General features: G+C 36.1%; 1 protein-coding gene across 2 annotated transcripts in view; it reads right to left on the minus strand.

Annotated features, from left to right (window-relative positions):
• LOC126761601 (neuropeptide SIFamide receptor) overlaps positions 1-19,526 on the minus strand; it is a 123,514-nt gene extending 103,988 nt beyond the window's left edge. Inside the window, exon 1 of one of the 2 annotated variants that reach the window (XM_050477922.1) lies at positions 18,961-19,526. The gene's annotated coding sequence lies outside the window, so the exon portion shown is untranslated. Of the gene's footprint in view, positions 1-13,808; positions 14,033-18,960 lie in introns of those variants that run through there. The other variant, XM_050477921.1, reaches the window with a different exon arrangement.
• Between the last annotated feature and the right edge of the window lie 808 nt (positions 19,527-20,334).

A 20,334-nucleotide genomic window follows, 5' to 3' on the forward strand; every position in this document is an offset into this window, starting at 1 on the left:
GACTGGAACGCACGCGGCCTTTATTTGCCATCATTTTTGATAAAGCGTTTAGGGTTTTATACATTTTACCTGCAGGTGATCCTTAAGTTTGAGTCTCTTATTACTCACAGATACTTTAGTTGTGGCTGTGAATGAATCGCACACTCTCCTATGGTAAGAGATATACTTTCCTCCACTTTTTTAGTACTTATAAGCAAGAAATCTTTTGCTCAGCCAGTTCTAAGCCCATTGAAGATAACCATTGGCGCAGCGTTTATGCACTCATTGCATTTGCCCCGGAGGTGTTTAGCCACTCCTACCACTATAAGGTCATCTGACTTCAGAAGCTTTTTTTGACTTACATTGACATTTATTTTGCTTATAATTTGACATAATACACACTAAAGACACAAAGCGAAAATAAAATTTTAGACTACAATTTACTAATTGAAAATTAATATACGCTTATAGCGAGTTAAGAAAACTATTGAAGTTAAATTGGCCCCGAAACACGGCATTCCATATGCCAAAACTTATGTATATTCAAATAGAAAATAACGTAAAAATGCAAAAAACTGAAGCAAAAAATTATGCCCTTTATTCACATGTCTATCCCATTTATATTGAATCAAACTTTAACACGTAAAGTAACACCCTTTATATAGTTAGTAAACCACTTTCGACTTTATGGTTTATAATTTATGACATTCCTGCAGTTAACTCGTTCTGCTTGTGCAGTAGCAACAGCAAACAAGCAGCTGCTAAATGCATAGAATAACGGCAACTTGTATGCATTTTTATTATTTTCTTGTTTGTCTTCTTCACTTGGCTTTTCTTCGCGTATTTACATTTGGGTTTGTAGGATTTTTTTTTCTGCTCACTCGATGAAGGCGCCTGACTTTCACAATTGTTTATGCATTTCATTTATTTTCATCATCACACGTACCACTGTTTGTGTGTCTCTCGGCATTTCGCAATATTAAGTGAGTGGGAAATATTAGTTTTGAGAAATTTTATTATATAAAATTTTATGTATTGTAGTATGAATAATTTGAAAATAAATTTTTTTCGTCATTATTCATTTCAACTTATGTATAGTCTATCAATCATTGTTTGAAAATTTTGGGAATAGTGGCTTTGTACTTTTGCTTCTTAAATTTGCCATACATATACCAATGCAAGTAAAAGAAGAAGCAACTATTTTATAGTATATAATGTAATTGAGGTTAATTTGTATGAGAAATAAAATAAGAAGACAGGAACTTTAGCGATTTTCTTGTTAATGCAATTAACTACTTATTTAACTTATAATCTTTATATACAAAAATCACGTGTCACGTTGTTTGTCCGCGATGCACTCCTAAACTACTGAACCGATTTTAGCAAAATTTAGCACACTGGACACAGTTTGAAGCAACTTAGAATATAGGTTGACTATCCTACAATTCATAAATAAGAAATACAATGTCTGTCGCAAAAGAAACAGGATTGTTAAAAAAACAACAAAAAATTAATATTTTTCAAAAGTTATATCTTTTTATTCAAAGTAGTTTCCTTGTGCTTCGATACAGCGTTTAGCCCGGTCAATTAGCATTTCAAATGAGTGTTTAAGGTCATTTTTCGGAATGCTCTTGAGAATATCGGTCGTCGCTTTTGGATAGCTGAAATGTCCTGAAACCAGTGTCCTTTCATGGGCAAATGAAGTTTTCCAAATAGGTAAAAATCACAGGGTGCCAGATCAGGTGAGTAGGGTGAGTGATTAATGGTTAATATGGAGGTTTTTGTTAAAAAATCAGTGACAAGCGTCGACCGATGACACGGCGCATTATCGTGCAACAAGCGCCAGGACCCTGCCTCATGGTATTGTGGTCGAGCACGACGAATGCGTGACAAAAGACGCTTCATAACATCAAGGTAAAACACAGCATTAATCGTTTGGCCAGGTGGGACGAACTCTCGGTGTACAATACCCTCGGAATCGTAAAAACAAATCAGCATTGTCTTTATTTTTGACTTCTGAAGACGACCGACTTCTGATCGTCACAGAGGTCTTCACGACCTTCTTGGAATCGCTTAAACCACTCATGCACATTACTGCGGGATAGGCACTGATCACCATAAACTTTTTTCATCATTTGAAATGTTTCAGTAAACGTTTTCTCAAGTTTAAAACAAAATTTAATATTTGCTCTTTGTTCAAAATGCATTTTACGACCGATGACCAAAAGCTGCTGTCACTTTTTGATCGATAACATCGATTGTAGTTATCCAAATGTCTTAAAATTTTTACGAAATGTCAACAAGAGATCAAACTTTTTATTTCATATACCCACCAATAGGTGGCGCCACCAGAAACAGTTATATTTAAAAAGTTCTGTTTCTTTCGCGACAAACACAGACAGACACAGTGAAAGCTGTATTAAATGAAGCTCTATTAAATGGACGCTTTATTGAGCGGACATCTCCATTAACATATTGACTGGTCCCACAATTTGTTAATATTTATTAAGTAACTATTAAACGGACAACTCTAAAAACTGGAGAGAAAGGCTGGTGTGCTAATATTTAAGAATACACACAGAAAATTTCATATCGATCCGAAGATCAGCTGTAGTTCCTTTCCAAATAAATATTTTTACTAATACTAAGTCTTAAAATATAGTTAAAATCAATAAATTTAAAAGTTTTCTCAGAAAAATTCTGTAAAATTCGGTTTTTCGGCCTTCTAACTGTATATAACCCCTTAACTGCTTTTTCAACTTCCTTGGTCTTCATTGAAAATTGTGCTACTTTCTGGTAGAGTTAATAAACAATGAACAGAAAAATGCCACAAAAAAATCGATAACCCAAAATTAAGCAAACAAATTGTTATTAAGAAATTTCAAAATTGAATTAGCTTTAAAAAATAAATACAGATATACACTCTGAAAAAACGCTACTTTTCACAACTTAAAATAATGCTTGTTTTTCATTAAAAAAAATAATATTACATATAATTTTGTTCGCAAAATCTCTAATTCAATAGAAAAGTAAACTGTACGCGATTTATTAACCAAAAGTCGTAATCAGTTGTAGTTGACTGTTTGTAGCAAAAAGCTTGATTGAAAGTGCTGCAAACAGATGTTGCGTATACGCAATGGTAGACAAATACATATAATTTTTTTTCCTGGAAAGCGCTAAAACCAGTTTAAATAATAAAATTTAATTATATTATTATATTTAACATAGACATGGGTGGACAGTTTGCATTGTGCCCGTATTAGGGTGTCCTTTATCTCCCGAGTTGATTTTTTTTTTGCTAACGCCCTTTGAAGTAATGATGGTTTAGTACATGGTAGGGAGGTCTATTATAGATGTTATAGTCGATATGATGAAACGAAACTTGACATCGAAAGTAATAAAAATTTATTTTAAAACATTAATACTGGAAATAAAGTTACATTTTTTTAATTTCATATGTTTACAAGTTTTAAAATAATATCTTTAAAGAAAATAAATTTGAAGTTCAACAGTTTAATAAAATATTAAAAAATTAAGGTATTCAGTAGTTTAAGTTTTTAAACATAATTTAATACTTATTCTACATAAATTATAGCTAGTTTTTGTAAATCTCAATACTTTTTTCCTAGGTTTTGTAAAACTAGATTATATTCAACCTTTTAAGTTTTATTATATTTCTTTGTTTGTTCACTGTCTGACTAGCTTTTGAAAATAAACGTTCGGATGGAACTGATGTAGCAACAATTGTTAAGTATTTGAAAGCTAATTTATATAATTAAGGAAATTGCTCATTAATTGAAGATAACTCATCTGACATCTCCAACAAATTGTTTCTGTTTCTCTTCCAATTCTTTAGTACTAACTTATGATGATCAGTTTAAATACTGAAGGTGTTTTCAGAACTGTTTGTCCTTTTTTCCCCTCGGCTTCTGCAACAGCATAACTTTGTGGTTTTTCTAATAGATATAGCTAACCCAGTATCAAATCTACTGCCATTGAGGTTTGAAACATTTTTGTGTAGCGTCGACCAGACAGGTTCGAAGTATAGAAGCACGTGTTTGAGCTCTTGCACCGTTTATAAATTTGGTGAGGTTGACAATATTTTATGACCAGAAGGAAAAATTAAAAAATCTACAACTTTGAATAAATAAATTTTTGGAAAGCAGTTATTTCTTATTTTATATGGTTCAAGACTTAGAAAATGTTTGAATAATGTGGGTTTTCCTGTTTGAAGGAACTAAATTCAATATTAAAACAAGTAAGGAAGGGCTAAGTTCGGGTGTCACCGAACATTTTATACTCTCGAATGATAAAGTGATAATCGAGATTTCATTATCCGTCATTTACATATTTTTCAAATACCGTATTTGTGTAAAGTTTTATTCCGCTATCATCATTGGTTCCTAATGTATATATTCGTATTATACAGAAAAGTGTTATATTGTAAGAAGGCGTGGTTGTGAACCGATTTACCCATATTTCGTACATGTCATCAGGGTGATAAGAAAATATTATATACCGAATTTCATTGAAATCGGTAGAGTAGTTCCTGAGATATGGTTTTTGGTCCATAAGTGGGCGACGCCACACCCATTTTCAATTTTTAAAAAAAGTCTGGGTGCAGCTTCCTTCTGCAGTTCGTTCCGTAAAATCTAGGATTTCTGACGTTTTTTGTTAGTCGGTTAACGCACTTTTAGTGATTTTCAACATAACCTTTGTATGGGAGGTGGGCGTGGTTATTATCCGATTTCTTCCATTTTTGAACTGTATATGGAAATGCCTGAAGGAAACGACTCGGTAAAGTTTGGTTGACATAGCTATAGTAGTTTCCGAGATATGTACAAACAACTTAGTAGGGGGCGGGGCCACACCCACTTTTCCAAAAAAATTACGTCTAAATATGCCCCTCCCTAATGCGATCCTTTGTGCCAAACTTCACTTTAATATCTTAATTTATGGCTTAGTTATGACACTTTATAGGTTTTCGGTTTCCGCCATTTTGTGGACGTGGCAGTGGGCCGATTTTGCCCATCTTCGAACTTAACCTTCTTATGGAACCAAGAAATACGTGTACCAAGTTTCATCATGATATCTCAATTTTTACTCAAGTTACAGCTTGCACGGACGGACGGACGGACGGACAGACAGACATCCGGATTTCAACTCTACTCGTCACACTGATCACTTTGGTTTATATATCCCTATATCTGACAAACAACCGTTATGTGAACAAAACTATAAGACTCTCCTTAGCAACTTTGTTGCGAGAGTATAATAAGTGCATAGACATGTATGTACATATGATAACAATTATCATTAAAATGCTAACTGAATATATTCACACAGCTCATCGAAAGAACAACTGCTCGAGGCAACAATTGACATAAGAAATGCATTCAATAGCGCAAAATGGGCAAATAAGATCAACACACTAGAAAGTCGCTTCAAAACAACCTTCTACTTGATCAAAATGATATGAAGCTATCTTAAAGACAGGAAACTACTGTACGACACGAGTGACGGCCCACAAAGTAAGGAAATAATCTCCGGAGCAGCGCAGCGAACAATACTTGGACCAGATTTATGGAACGCCAGCTACGACGGAATTTTAAACGTTGAAATGCCTGACGATTGCTACTTTGTCGGCTATGCAGGCGACATCGCCGCCGTCATAACCGGGCGAAATACCGACATAACCAGGCGCTGACAGACGCAAGTTATGCTACGACCACAGACATGGTTGGACTCACACGGCATCAGCCTAGCTGCAGAAAAAACAGAACTGATCCTGCTGACTAGGAAACACATCCCGCTGGAGGTAAACATGCAAGTTCATTCAGAAACTATTCATACGACGAAAACCCTAAAATACCTAGGAATAAGAATGGACAGCAAATTGACGTACTGTCGCTATCAAGACTTATGGAAAACACCGGAGGCCCACTTGCAAGTAGAAGGAAATTGCTTATGGACCCAACACAGTCGGTGCTACTATACGGTAGCGAAATATGGGCCGATACATTAACGGTAGAACATAGACGGAAACTGCTTGCTAAAGTGCAGAGGACAGCAGCCCTGAGAGTCGCCTCGGCGTAACGCACTGTATCCGAAACCGCAGTGCTAATGATAAGCGGCGTCATCCCAATTGACCTTCTCGCAAAGGAGAGAAGACAACTCTGGCAATGGAAGAAAGACGGAATAGTAATACACATGCCCACAAGACAACAGGCGAGGAAGCAAACTTTTGAACTCTGGCAAGATCGGCGGACAAGGGAGAGCAAAGGAAGATGGACCGTCAAACTGATTAAAGAAATAGAGATGTGGCACAGTAGAAAACACGGCGAGGTAAATTACTACATAACACAGATGCTGTCTGGTCACGGGTATTTCCGAAAATACCTGTAAAACATGGGAAAAACAGAAAGCCCAGCATGCATTTACGGAGACGAACCGCTAGATGTTGCAAACCATACCTTTTTCAAGTGCCACCGATGGAAAGAAGCACGAAGAACTGTAGAAAACAAGCTCGGAGAGCTAAGTACGGAAAATATTTTAGAAAAAATGATAGCTAGCAGCGAAAACTGGGAAAGAACATGTTCTACGCACTAAAAAATGAGACATGTATGCGGACTCCCAATAGAAGATGAGCCAAATAGCTTGATGCTGCCTACAAAATCGCCGGTATCCCTGGACGCAGGGAGAGTAGAAATTGACCTGTAATGGGTCCATCTTGAAAACATTGCCCTGAAGTAATGCGAAAGCGGTCCAGGGGTAGGGAAAAAATCCATGATCGAAGGGGGGAGTGTTTTAGTGGGTACACCACTCACGTAGGATGATGATCCCTATACGGTGCGAAGGCATTTTAAGCCCTCCTTATGTTTCACACATATAGTACATATGTATTTATGTATTTTATTACTATTTTCCATATATATTTTAATAATTTATATTTTGAATCTCATTTTGCTAAATTGTAATTTATGCAACAAATCATAAAATCAGCAGACACTGGGGCCATATGACGGAAATATTGTATATGTTGCCGCTTCAAATTTTTTGTAGGAATAAAAACTGAGCTGTCAAAGCAACAAAATGACAGTATATTGCTAGCAATGTGTTGTTGACACGACAATTATTTAGCCAACTATTGCTTAACATCAGCAATAAAATCAAATAAAAACATCGATGCATCGGAAACTAAGCGACGTATCACATTAAAAAAACATCGATGGATATCGGCCAGCACTAGTGCATGACGTATTACGTTGACTACGCAATTTTTAAAAGAATGTTTTGATGAAAAAACATTAAATTTCTTCTTTTAAAGTTAATAATTAATTTGCTTTGGAGATAAAAAATGTATGACAAAAGATCAAAACACCCCGAATCAATTTATATAAAAGCATTTAAATTTAAACATGCTTTTTTATACATTTTATATTCAAAATAAAACTACATAATTTGAATGGAATATATATTCACACACTAACATATTAAAGCGATTTATGAAATATTAATCATACGCCATGGCGGGTTTGTACTAATTTTATATATGTTTGTACAATAAAAGAACATTTAATTAGATTTTTGCGCTTTAATTAATTTCAATTCACATATATAAAATTTCACTTAATACTCTGGCAACTCGCCAGGATTAAAGCTGGGATAATAATTGCATGCATAGAAGGCTAGTTGGTTATATGGGGTTTGGGGCAAGTTTTCACACGATTTTATTCATTTTAAGCACAAATATGCACCGATATTGGAAAGATTCGTTCTCTCAACTTTATTAAGATAACTCGCATATTGGCTGATGTATGCGGGATAAAGTCGCACGGAAGTTCGAAAATCCTTATATCCTAAGGAAAGTATTGAACCATTTTAACATACAAGTATTTTTGATAAACAGCGATACTACTTTCTGGCAATGATTCTCTCCGAATTTAAATTATATATCTCACACATTGACCGATATTTTCAGTAATAAGTCAACTATAGCACATTGAATGCCATGTCGCACGTTTTTGTACGACACCTAACACTTCGTGGGGTGCTACGTCGCACGAAAGTGTACGACAGGGGACATTACTTGAAAGTTTTTATCTTTTCAGCGGAAACTGATATTTGCAGAAAAATTTGGTCTAATTTTCATAGCGCTATGATAATTTTTGTTTAATTTTTTATTATGAAATCTCTGAGGTACATTTTGTATTTGATTATTTATTCAAATTAGCATTCAGATATACAAGTATGTTTATATTAGTTTTTAAGGTGCGGTTTTTGGAAAACAATCAATACATAACACACCGCAAGTGTTGGGACATTGCGAGCAATAATCGATCAAAAATCATCACTCGCTTGCAAAGTCTCCAATATTTCACTTTCTGTAACCATTCGCTTCGCCATTTTTAACTAAATCTTACAAATCAATCTGAAGAATTAAAATTAAAAAAATAAAATCAAAATAAACTCAAATTAAAACACAAATAAATAAACACAAAGTAAACAAAGAAATAGCAAAAAACCGCGTCGCACGATTTTTACGATTCCCATGTCGCACAAAAACGTGCGACTTACGAAAACAATTATAAAATCCAAAGTAAACAATAAAGCAGATCGAAAATGGCTCAGATATAAATATATACTACTTTTACACTGCTTTATAACAAAACACCGAGCCCAAGCGGAGAAGATTTTTGTCAAATCCGTTTGGCACTCAAAGTGATAGAGAATGGGGTATACAAATTCCGCACCTAGGGGCTTGCACAGTTTTGCTTCGATTTGGACAATTTCTGATCATTTTGAACACTTTTGTACAAATCATTATTTTATTATATTAGTGGCTTCTTGATTTGTTAACTAGATAAAGATTGAAATGAAATATAAAATTTTGTTATATTGGAAGTAGGCGTGGTTGTAGTTCAATTCTGTTTGTATTCGCCCTGTAAAATAAATGATGTAATGTCAGAAGATTATTATGTATGTACTAAACATGATTGAAATCAGTAAAGGAAGTCTTGAAAGCTGTAATAAAAGAGGACGATGCCACGCCCATTTTGGGAAAATTTCGACGCCATCTTCTTTAAAGCAGTCCCATATCATCTCAGGGGTAAGATGTAATGTCTTTGGCGTATTTAGCTATTGATTTATCGCGATTTAATGGTTTTAAACAGTACCGTTATATGAGGAGTGAGTGGGGTAATTGATTGATTGATTGAATATGAGGAATGCACCGCGACCTTTGGTCTATTGTGCCCTCTCCTAACTCACATGGACTCGCCTAGCCCCAGCGCATTGATGAAGTTCAATAGACTTCCGGGCGCTAATGAGGCTATGCGATCCCTACCCGGAAACTTTGATCCGAGGGCCTTAGTCCTGCGACTACAGACTGCTGTGCAGTCGATCAGCAGGTGCTCCGGGGTTTCAGGCTCCAAGTCGCAGAACCGGCAGTTAACGCAAGAAGATAGGCTCATGTTGTACAGATGTCTATTCAACTTGCAGTGGCCGGTATACCATGCGACCAGTAGCCTAAGTTTGCTCCTGGGAAGGTTTATTACAATCTTGAACCTACTCAAGTTGTAGCCTCCCATTAGCAACTTGGCATGTCTCATACCGCGCGTTTGCCGCCAATACTCCTCCCTGCCCACTCCTTCTTCCTTGCGGAGTAGCTCCTTTATGGTATGTGGACCTAGCCCAATAAAGGGTTCTGGTCCCACCCTCTTGGTGGAGGCTGCGGAGCGGGCTAGCTCGTCGGTCAGTTCATTACCGGCTATACCTCTGTGACCAGGCACACAGGTTAGGTGTACCTGGTTACGTTCTGCAAGGCTGTTCAGCCTTTCCCTGCACTCCTGCACTAATAGTGATTTGATTTCGTAAGAGGAGATCGCTTTTAACGCCGCTTGACTATCGCTGAGAATGGCTATTCTCTCATTGCGATAGTTGCGATGGAGGTTTATTTCTATACACCGACTTATGGCAAAAACTTCTGCCTGGAAAATGCTTGGGAACTCTCCCATGGGTATGGTGAGCTTAATGCGTGGGCCCGCGAACCCCGCACAGATTCCCTCCGGCATTTTCGAGCCGTCGATGTACCACCTTAGCGTACTATTCCTCAGCATCAGTTCGAGATTGGAATCATTCCACTCGTCTTAGCTGCCGAGGGTGACCTTAAACTTCTTCTTGAAGTTAACTGTTTTGGTAGTGCTGTCCCTCGGGAGGAGGGCTGACGGTACATCGCCACTTATGTTTTCCATCCTCTGGGACGAGATTACCCTACTTTTGCCCCACCCCTCTGCCGTTATTTGCAGAATTGTGTGCTTGGCTACCTGACCAATAACCAAATGAAGTGGAGTAAGTTCCAGCAGAACCTCCAGTGCTGCCGTTGGACAAGTGCGCATTGCGCCCGTCATGCAGACACAGGCTAGCCGCTGCAGCTTCGATAGTTTGGTCTTAACCGAAGTCTGCGACGCTATTGAGGCCCAGGCTACCACCGCCGTATGTGATTATTGGGGTAATCATTCAATTTCAATCATTTTCGTGGGCGGGAGTTTTTATAGTATTTGCTTTAGCGGTTTAGGAAATAGAACTTCTTCAATAACTTTAAACCACGGTGCCTCATGGTACCGTGATCCCCTGTGTCAAATTACAGTTCAATAATTTTATTAAGTGCTCAGTAATTTCACTTTCTAGGGGTTCGTTTAGTGGCATTTTGGTCCGAGTACGCTCATCTACTATCTCGATCTCAAGTTTTGCCAAGAAATACTCGTACTAAGTTTCTTCAAAGTATCTTAATTTTTTACTTAATTTATCGTTTTCACAGACGAACAGACGGACGGGCAGTCACGCGGATTTCAAATTTTCTCGTCATTCTAATCATTTATACATATATATAACGCTGCATCAATCTAGCTTACTTTTAGGTGATACAAGCAACCATTAAGTAAACAAAACTATTATAATCGGTAGCACCATATTTGACATGTACATATAAACATTTCGTGTACAGGAAAGAAACAAGAACATTTATAGTCACACATGAAATTATAGAAAGATACAAAATTATAGAAAGATTTTTATATCGATTTTGATCGTTCAGTTTGTATGGCCGCTACAATTATGGCCACAAAAATAGAAAAAATTATTTAGAAATGAGTAAGAAAGGTACTCACTTATAGAGGCACAATTAAATTTTAATTTAATTTATTTTCGGATATTACAATAAAGGTATATAAAAACACATATCAATTTTAGTATATTTTGCTGATTAACATTTGCTGACAACATTTCAAATTGAAAAATAGCAAAATTAACTTTGCAGTCGGCTTTTTAATTTAGATCTTAGAAATAAATAAAATATAAATTGAAATATATTCTGATTGTTCTTTTACTCATATTTCGATTTAACTCCTTCCTTACCTTCTGAGAGGTAATATTTGGTTGGGGTCTAATTAAGGGTTGAGCCTGATTTAGAAGCTTCAAAAAATCGATTTTTTTTTTTCTTAAATCTCTTTAAAAATAATCTAAGAATATGTCCCCAAAGTTTTAGATGGGAATTCGAAATATTTTCGAAGCTAGAAGGGAAATAGTGACCGAGCGTCTTATAAGCGCTTGGGCAGAAATCGAAAACGTTGTCGCGCGATTTCTCAGTTTTTCATTTTTACGATTTTTCTTAATTGGCGGGCAGGATAGAAAAAAAACTAAACCTCGTATGGAATTGGGGCAAAGTTTATTATCTTTGGCATTAAATTATATTCTATTTAAACTAAAAAAACTAAGAAAAGTCAAGTTTGAACATATTTTTAAACAACATAAAGTAAAACTTATTTGGTCAAAAACTACTTCTTTTTCAGTTTTAAAAAAATTTCTAAAAATTTTACACTTTTTTTCAGAATTTTTTTAGTTTAACTAGAAGATAAATTATTAAAAAATATGAACCTCTTTAAATTTTTGTTTCCGATAGAAATTGCGATCTGCATCCTGCCCGCCGTCCGACAAATGCACATGCGAGATGCATCGGGCAAATGCTTCCCAAAGGCAGAATATCAAAGATTTCGTATCCAAAAAATTCATGAATGATGTTTAAATATATAACTATAAGCCCTTGAAATTTTGCTTTAATCACTTATTTCTTTCCTTCCCAAAAAAATTCTCAAAAAAATCGATTTTTTGAAGCCTCTAAAGCAGGCTCCTCCTTAATTCAATGAATTTTCGGCCTGTTATATGTCTATCTATCCTATTTGGCCCTATGCTTTTAGTTTGTTTCTCAATTTTAAACACCATTATATTACTTTCGTTGAAATCCAATTATTATTTGTATATCTTTCCATCTTTTTTTAATGTTTATGTCTGTTATTATATCAATCCTTCCGCGTAGGACTTGGAAGTGAAAATAAATTTTACACTAAGTAATTTTTTGTTTTAAACAATTCTAATTTAGTTGTATGAAGAGTACTGATACGCTTTAAGCCTAAGTTGGGTATTAATTTCTCTATATAGAAACTGCCATCACTGCTTTTCCTATGAACAACTCAAAATGACGGTTACTTTCACCGAAACTGAATTAATAGTGGCTTTGTATATCATTATGTCAATTTGAAAACGCAATTTTAAGTGGAAAAACTATCGCAGATAGATAAATATTTTCATTGAAGCATATTGAAACACGCACTGCTGCTGATATGTTGCTCAATATGACATGACTATAACTGTATATGCTATAGTGTTTCGATTCAATCAATCTGTTCGGAGATTTAAGCCTTGCCTTTGAAAAAAAATAAATATCAAATTTCCAGAAGAGAAAGTTTCCCATACAAGAACTTGATTTGGGTAGGTCAGTTTGTGTGGTGGAAATAATTTTTAATTTTGAACAGAAACAGAACAGCGTTGACTTACAATTCCATTATTATTATACTGACATAACAGAAATCAGAAAGCTATTTATTCTAATTATCCTTTGTAACGTCTTATCGATAAATATTATAAGCTTTTGTAATGAACATTATACTCATTTACCAAAAAACGAAGTTTATAGATAAAGCTAAATTAGCTTGAAATATGAATCCACATATTTCGATTTTGGCAGCAAACTGAGAAAAGCGCAGAATTAACGTTTTTAACAATGACACAATCCCTCGAAAAAAAATTTTATCCAATAGCTAGAAATCACATTTTACGTGGAATATGCGAACACATGACTGACAATAAGACAGTAGTTACTCATACGCCACGGCATACATATTATCAACGCGAATTGCTGTAGTGAGACTTAACTAAAATCCTTTACAAACTTTTTTCCATCATTCACGCGCTGAAATTAAATTATTCTTATTTGATGCACTCTTTTATTTAAAAATTAGACCGCAAGTTACTCATACGCCACGACACCTCAACGATTTATTCGACATATAAAGCATGAAAGTATTAATTACTTGTTGTCGGCGCAAAAGTTACTTAACAGACATTTGAAAAATTGCTTTCCTGTTATTTAATGTGTTGGAAATCAAAATTTGGGTTGCTTTAAACGATTTCACGAAGTTAATAGTAAAAATTACTTTTTCTGGTACCCTTTTTTCATACAAAAATATTATTTTAAACTTTCATAACTGTACACTTATATTGCCATTAAATCGGCTACATTTTTCACTTTTAGTTTAAATGCGCTTTGAAATTTCTTTAAATCGCCTTTATTACACTTTTAAAGCAAATATAATAAAATGTTCCTCCCCTGCGTATACGCAATTATGAGCGTCCATTATGCCAGATTTCACACTAAAAACTTAAAAACATGCAAATGACATTTTAAAGGCAGCACAATGCAATTGAAGCACAACCTGTGTTCCGGTTAAGCCTTCACACCAACACAATGGCATTCTCCAGGCGGCACTGCAGTTGAAGGCGTTGCACGAAGCACATCGAACGAGTTACACAAACACTTTGCTCTTGAACTTAAATCATATATGCAGATGTGTGCGGGCCTGGTTTGCTCACTTGTTTACATTGTCAACGAAAGGCGCGCGCGTTCGCGACGTGCAGTTCACTAATCGACAGCGCGACGCCGACGCCCGCTGCGTAATGGAACAAAAAACTAATAAAAGTTTAAAATACAAAACAACAGCCACAAAAAGACCGACAACGCGTCGCAATAACTCGCAACGTTTTTTGCAACAATTAATTTTGCCTTTGTCGCCGAAGCTATTAAGCTACAACGCACGAGCCGCTGACGGCGAAAACTTTTACTTGCAACGGGCAAAAACGAAAAGAGTTCCAGTAATCAGCAACAATTTACTGTTGATTGGGCGCGTTGGGCACGTATGTCTGCATGTGGTACGGCTAAACGCGTTTTGGCTGCCGGCAGCTGGCGCTGGATGCATCTGCATCCGTCAGTGGTCCGTGGCGAACTGAGTCCACAGCATCCAGCGTTGGCAGTTTTATCAATGAGCGCGAATTGCCGCCAACGAAGCTGACTGACTGATGCGCCGGAAGTGCACGCGCACACTCACACGCAAGCAAACTTGGCGCACATGTTGCTTGTTGTTGTATTGGTAGCATCAACGTCATCATGCTCTGCTTGTTTCACAAACTCATTATGATGTTTACAACAACGCACATCACACACACACACACACATACGCTTGTAACATGCGCATGTGTTGGTTGTGACGCTGCCATGACATGCTTGGCCATCCGCTCTCCGTCATCACTTCATTCATTGTTATCATTAATGTTATAGAATTTTGGCTCACTGCTCTCTATGCTGCCAGAGAGCGCGTAAAGCACAATGTTGCCAATCTGTTTCGGAATTTCTCTCACCAATTGTTTATTCTTCGAAATCTGTTAAACTTAATTCATTGTTTTTTGAATTTGAACAACAAAATGATGAACGTTGAATGATAGATTGCCAGCCAAGCTATATACGACGGCGAAGAACTTATTAGTTCTTTGTTGAATATGGTCGGACGAAAGCATGCCCAGCGATTGGAATTTAAGTTTGCTCTGCGCAATCCACAAAAAGGGAGATTTCACAATCTCCTCAACATCGCGTATAAGATTCTATCGAGCGTATTGTGTGAAAGATTAAACCCCACTGACAACAAACTGATTGGACCTTATCAGTGTGACTTTAGGACTGGAAAATCAACAACTGAGCGGATATTCACCATGCGCCAAATCTTGAAAAAGAGCTTCTAAAAATGGGTGAAATTGTTACTAATAATCGCTACAGATAACAAATAACAACCAGAATGGCCCAGAAAACACGCCAAAATAGTTTTGTTAGACGCCAATGCAACTGCACAAAAAGCAAAACCGGTTACGAATACAAACAAGGCACTTGGCTGTAAACTGCTACCCCACTCGACGCATTCACTAGGCCTGGCCATTTCCGATTACGATTTGTTTTCATCGATGGGGCATGCATTGGCTGAACAGCACTTCGATTCCTGCGCAGAAGTTGAAAATTGGGTTTCTGATTGATTTGCTTCAAAAGACGAACATTTCTATTGATATGACAGCCACAAATTACCAAAAAGGTGTTCAAAATGTGTAAAAAGCAATGGCCTCTACTTTAAATTATTTTTTTTTTACTTTCCCAATTAAAATTAGTATTTCATTTTCATACCGGTACACGTGGTATATTCAGGCTGACAAGACGTCCTAATAGGTTTAATGTACATATCTCTCAAACCGTTCAAACTAAAGTAATCAAGGTAAAAGGTAAAGGTTTAAGGTAAATCCTACTGATAGTGTGAAAATGAATAAAATTGAACATAATCCCGCTGACTATCCATATAACGGTACTGTTAAAAACTACTGAAAGCGCCATAAATCATAAACGACAGAGATACAAAATTTTTTAAATATTACACCCGAGATGGCAAGAGAAGTATTAATAGGTACTGGGGTAAAAACTGAACGATGGGCACCGCCCACTTACATATTTCGAGACTCGTTCGACCGATTTCAATCAACACTGGATCTTGACATTCTTCTTACATCAGTGAAAAAGAGAGCGCGTGTTTTACTGATAACAGTATATCTTTATGCCTAAAATGGAAAATACTGGCCGAAAGCTCGACCTAGACCCACATATTACAAACATATAATATCGAGATGAGTTTACTTGCATGGACCTGATACTGTTTTCACTTTAAGGCGGTTTCTTGGCTTTGATGCTTGCAACGTTACACGATAGAACAATGTTCCTTCATTATTGGCAATTCACCCAACTCCTTTTTTACACGGTAGATACGTTCCTCAGAAAACCGTGTAAGATGAAATAAATAACTATTTTATTTCAAAAACCCGTGTAAAAATAGTTGAAAAATATAAAATTTCAGATATGCATACAAATTGTTGTATGTTTATTGAGCATTAAAACTTAATATACATAATTGATACAGGTGAAAAATTGGTAGAGTATGCAAAAAACAAAAGAAATCTGTTAATCCAGAACTAAGAACAGAAAAATTAGAATAGAAATAAGGAAAAAATATTTACATAGCTACATAATTATTCGTCGCTACTTGATAACAAGCGCAATTGTTTGTGACGAACTGGACTAAAGTTGGTATCGTTACTGGAGATGTCCGTTTTAGCAATGGTGCTAAGTTTAGTAAAAACAAACATAATTACAAGACAGTTATTTTGAAACCGTACTAGATCAAAAAATTTTTCCAATAATTTTTTTTCAACCGTTTAAAAAGAAACCGTGTAAAAAAGAGTTGGGTGTATTTTAAAAGCAAGTAAGGAAGGGCCAGACTCCTTACTTGTTCTGAAATATAAACGAAGAAACGTTATTCTATCCTATAAAGCTACAAAGCATATTTTTCTGTAATCATATGCCATAAGGCGAAAAATGGTTAAAGTCGGGTCAACATCCATTTAAACAATAACGATCAAAATGTAAGATTTCTTAAGAAAATTAAGAGAACTTATAAAAAACGAATATACTATAGTTTAATACGGAAAATGTATAATAATAATGATACGAGTAATAATGATTTTCGATACTCTAGCGAATTTTATGCCTAATATGTCGATCAGTGTGTAAATCACCTTAACAAACAACTTTCTTACTAAAACTAAAGGTCCCCGTCCACGCTTTGCTGTTAATATAATAAAATAGCATTTATCAATAAAAACGAAAACATTATTCCCGGTGTAACGTTTCATTTTCATCATCAACAGTATCGAATGATTAAAAACACATCCATTTGCCTGAGGACAACTGTTAATTGCTAATTAATTTCGGAATACTATATACTTTCAGCTAATCAAGTTTTTTCTTGATTCACTGCGTATTTGGTTATAGTTTGCTTCTACAATTCCCAATATATAGAATTTATATTATATCTGAAACTGAATCAGTTTGCAAATTTTCGCACATGGTTGCCTTAGGATAAGAGAAGAATGGTAATCCCAGTCAGTAACCACCGAAAACTTCATTGTTGCCGTATTAACCTTTGGGCACAATAGACCAAAGGTCGCGGTGCATTCCTCATCTTCAATCAATCTATTAATCTTGCATTGTTCTGCACTCATCTCAAATTATAATTGAACTTTTTATCAACCCTGCAGATATTCCACTATTTTTATACTCTCACAACAAAGTTGCTAAGGAGAGTATTAGTACAGTTTTGTTCACATAACGGTTGTTTGTAAGTCCCAAAACTAAAAGAGTCAGATATAGGGTTATATATACCAAAGTGATCAGAGTGACGAGTAGAGTTGAAATCCGTATGTCCGTCTGTTCGTCCGTCCGTGCAAGCTGTAACTTGAGTAAAAATTGAGATATCATGATGAAACTTGGTACACGTATTTCCTGGCTCCATAAAAAGGTTAAGTTCGAAAATGGGCAAAATCGGCCCACTGTCACGCCCACAAAATGGCGAAAACCGAAAACCTATAAAGTGTCATAACTAAGCCATAAATAAAGATATTAAAGTGAAATTTGGCGCAAAGGATTGCATTAGGGAGGGGCATATTTGTACGTGGGTTTTTTGGAAAAGTTGGCTTGGCCCCGCCCCCCACCAAGTTTTTTGTACATATCTCGGAAACTACTACAGCTATGTCAACCAAGCTCTACAGAGTCGTTTCCTTCAGGCATTTCCATATACAGTTCAAAAATGGAAGAAATCGGATAATAACCACGCCCACCTCCCATACAAAGGTTATGTTGAAAATCACTAAAAGTGCGTTAACCGACTAAAAAAAAATGTCAGAAACACTAAATTTCACGGAAGAAATGGCAGAAGGAAGCTGCACCAGGTTTTTTTTTTTTTTTAATTGAAAATGGGCGTGGCGTCGCCCACTTATGGACCAAAAACCATATCTAATTTATTTTACAGCAAAATAAAAAAATATGTAAATGACGGATAATGAAATCTCGATTATCACTTTATCGCATGATAAGAGAATATAAAATGTTCGGTGATACCCGAACTTAGCCCTTCTTTACTCTTTTTTTTTATTAGATGTTTCCTTTGATTTTCTATGAATGTTTGTGCATCATTCGTCCATATGATCCAGCGAAGTAGCCGCAATTTCCTGGCGATGCAATGGTCAATGCGATTTTCTGTTGTGATGTTCAAAATTTATTACCGGTTCCACATGGTGCATCCTGAAAAACCGCCTTCTTCGATAGCAACAATCAGTATAATCCATAGCTACATATGTGTTGTTATTATTATTATTTTAAGTAAAAAAATTGTAATTGCTTCTTACACAGATGCATTTTGAACAAATGCTTATGATTTGAAACATAATTTTCTTTTATGAATTCTATTGAATTTTAACATAAAGAGATAAAAACTATACTATGTCCGCCTCCTGGTTTTTGGCCAGCTCCGTGCCAATTTTCAGCGAAATCGGATCAACCGTTCTTGATTTAAAAATAGTGTAACTTATACGACTATACTCAATGTATAAATATAGATAAATAGAATATAAATAGATTATAATAGTAAAAGTCAAAAATGCAGGCACCTTCATCTTACAATATTTTATAATATCCAGTGAGCCTTGAACATGCCGTTGTAATTATGGTTTAAATTTTCCTTGAATAGTAGTATAAATCTACCCCCAGAGGAATGCAGTTTTAAATTAACTCACATATAAATTCCTGGAAGTTTGGTAAGGCGATTAATTTCAACAAGTACTTAGTCTTAGGTGAGAAGGAATATATAGCACATATGTATTTGGTTTACATACACACAAGCTAGATTTCTTACACAATGCAGTGACCAAAACCCACTGCCAGCATATTATGAAATGCTAATTTTTCACTAGAACTGCCATAAGCACTCACGCCGACACTCGTTTAGTAGAGCACACGTGCGAGGTTGCTCATACGCCACTCCGAACAAAACTCAATACCAAAAAATTTCACTTGCTAGGTTTACGCAACACCCACCGTTTTTGAATGTTTATTTAACGATTCAAGTCTTGGTGATTTATATGCAAGACCAACAACAACAAACCGCATGCAGCAAATACAAAAATAAGTGCAACGGAACGCACCTTCAAACCGCACGCCGCTTTCAATGAGACTACGATGCCGCCTGCCAATTACAGCTTTGTGAATTGAAAATTGCCGCTTCCGTCTTTAGTTGATCGCACAAAATTTAAAATTTCATTTTATTTTTGTATTTTTAATTTTCTTTCTTCAATTTCGCACATGCGGCTTAATAACCCGCTTTTCTATAATCACAAAATGTTGCCGCAAGTCAGCGGAATTTCAAGCCATCGCTTGCAACACACACATGCACCCACACACTTGCGGCGTCTTCGAAGACTGTCGCCCGATTGGATTGGCTGCCGGCAGCTGGCGCTTTATGGGTCTGCATCCGGCAAAAGTCCGTAACGAACTGAGTCCACAGCATCAAACGCTGGCAGTTTTATCAATGATTACCGCATTGAGTGATGCTCTTGTTGTTGTTGTTGTTTGAGGTAATGAAGTTCCAGCGAAAACGCAGATAATTTCCATTATGATGTTTACATGTGCACACAAAGAGTGGCGTCGTAAGTGAAGCAAGCAAAACGTATTTTACTCACCGGACACATCAAATTTAGTCCAAAGTCGTTTTCGCGCCAAACGTTGTTCTTGTTATGCCGGTTATTGTTTGGATGCTGCGCACTTTGCTGAGAGAGAGAAAATGAAAGTCAGTGTTGTCAACCTTGCTGGTATTTTCCCCAAAACGTGGCAATATTTTTGCAGTTTTGTGTTATTAGCATGCTTCTGCAGAGAATGTAATTATTTATTTATTATTGATAATGAAACCGGACCAGGTGCTGGTTCTTTCATACTTCGTATACTCTTGCCACATGTTGTTACAGATTATAATAGTTTTGTTGTTTGAA

Source organism: Bactrocera neohumeralis, chromosome 6 (assembly GCF_024586455.1).
Source record: "Bactrocera neohumeralis isolate Rockhampton chromosome 6, APGP_CSIRO_Bneo_wtdbg2-racon-allhic-juicebox.fasta_v2, whole genome shotgun sequence".
NCBI classification, from domain to species: Eukaryota; Metazoa; Arthropoda; class Insecta; order Diptera; family Tephritidae; genus Bactrocera; species Bactrocera neohumeralis.